This window comes from Momordica charantia (genome assembly GCF_013281855.1).
Source record: "Momordica charantia cultivar OHB3-1 chromosome 2 unlocalized genomic scaffold, Mcharantia_2.0 BLBB01000002.1, whole genome shotgun sequence".
NCBI lineage: Eukaryota > Viridiplantae > Streptophyta > Magnoliopsida > Cucurbitales > Cucurbitaceae > Momordica > Momordica charantia.
In genome coordinates, this window is record NW_028275160.1 from 10815653 (window position 1) to 10817780 (window position 2128).

The 2128-nt window shown below is 30.1% G+C and overlaps 1 long non-coding RNA gene across 1 annotated transcript; it reads right to left on the reverse strand.

Moving 5' to 3' along the window:
- Nucleotides 1-609: 609 nt before the first annotated feature.
- LOC148212801 (uncharacterized) lies at nucleotides 610-1870 on the reverse strand. The gene is made up of 2 exons (XR_015789413.1): nucleotides 1653-1870; nucleotides 610-992 (listed from the first exon to the last, which is right to left on the reverse strand). It is a non-coding gene; the product is annotated as an uncharacterized LOC148212801 (long non-coding RNA).
- Between the last annotated feature and the right edge of the window lie 258 nt (nucleotides 1871-2128).

Below are 2128 nucleotides of genomic sequence, written 5' to 3' on the forward strand. Positions count from 1 at the left end.
AGTTGATATAATTTTATTTATTATCTGTTAATATTAGGTAAATTGTTACAGTAAACAATATTTTGCTATCAATAAAATAGTAATAAAATAAATTATTGTTTTAATTAAAAATAATATCAAGACACTTTTTAATTAATGTATTTGTAATTAGTTAGAAATAAGAAAGAGCAAAAGTGGTACGTATTCTAGTAATTTTTATATATCCAATTCCTATTTCGATTCTAGTTAATTTCAGTAAACAAATATTAATAGGTTTTCTAATTACAATTACATAAAATTTTTAGTAAATCAAAGAAATAAAATTCTCATTCTTGATTCTTTATTATTATTCCAATTCGTAGTAAGTAAACGAGCCTAGCTAGGTATGAATAAAGACCAACTTAGAAATTCCAATCTTAGATATGAATGAAAAGACAAACTCTTTTTCTCTTTTTTTTAGTACAACACGGTTGGGAATTCGAACTTACGACCTTTTGATCGGAAATATGTATCTTAACTAGCCGAGCTATAATTCGAAGTCGTAGGTTTCTAGAGTTCATTCAATGCCAAAATAAATAATCTTCTACTCACAATTATTCAATCTAACTTTTAAAAATGACAAGATAGGGATGGTCAAAAAAACACTTGCACATGCATGAAACCCTTATTGTTTTTTACACATATACATCTTCCATTTCTATATATAACTTCTCTTGAAGCTTCATTTTAAACCAAAAAAAAAAAGGAAAAAAAAGAAAAAAGGTTGCAGATGTAAAATAATATCATACAAACTGTAATAATTAATCAAATAATTACAACTCTCTTTGGACTTAAGTTTTGTGAAGTTTCTCAGTTGTGAATTGGAGGCTTCTTTGAGGCTGGAGTATAATCCATAGCCACCAAATCATCAGTGCTTGTAAAATGTTCTTCATCATGAACAACTTTAAGATCATCATTTGCTTTCTGTTTGTGATCAACATTTCCAATCTGAGGCACTCCCAAACTTCTTGCTGCTGCAAAAACCACAACCCAAATACCCAAAACCCGATCAACGATCCGATTATAACGTCGTACATGTGAGATTCGGGTTTTCAAAGAGAAGGAAGCTAGAGACCTCAATTTTGCAGAGCGAAGAATTTTTCTTAATGATTGCATAAAGAATTAGCGAACTTATTTAAATGTTGTTTTTGTTTCTGTTTGTTTTTATATTTTCTTGAATATGCATCTAGTTTACAGATGTACCTTCTAAGATATGTCACAACAAAAAAATTAAAAAATCCTTTATTATTTGTTATATATATACTGGATAACAAGCATTACATTATTAAAAAAAGAAGATACTGAAAAAAGAGAGTAGAACTACAATCTTTTGGTCAAGAATATACGTTTTAACCAATGACAACTTAATCCATTTATTATTGGCGGTAATAACCATAATTTGAAACACCAAAGACAAATCATTAAACCTATTCCATTTTTTATCCTAATTAAGAAGTAAACATGATCAGAACTAACCCTAATTCTGAAACTCAAAATAAAACCAGAGAAGAAAACAAATATGCAAAAAAAAATGATCGGACTTATTTCATAATAGGTTAGTGATCAACACGATGTTAACTATAATTCGAAACACCAAGAAAGAAAAAAAGAAGTTATAAGGTCGAGAAATCTACCAGAAGTAGTGTTTAAGAAACAACAGAGAATAACGATGAGGACGACGAGAAGGAGGCGCCTACTTGGGAGAACCGCCATTGCAACGCTTACGATTTTCTCTTTAGTTTTCAGCTTTAATTTCTTGCGATTTTGCCGAAAGGGAGGCTTGTTTTTGTGTGGAAGGTGTTGAATTTGAGGTGTTTTTTATAGAGAGGTTTTAAGAGAGGAAGAAGTTGAGTAGGAGTTGAGTACAAAGGCACATGTGGAGCAGCCTAAAATTTGTATCATTCAAAAGAGAACAAAAGTTATAGTGTTGAGAGTCTATGTCAATGTTTTGAGAGTGTCTTGAAATGAAAATGATGGGGTTTTGAGGTTGGAGACAAAGCCTTTTGCAATTGAAATTGAAATTTTAGTTTTTGAGCTTTTTGATAATGTGGAGTGTTCAAGAACACAGCCAAATTTGGCCATTAATTTTGATAAAGGAAAAAAACAACGC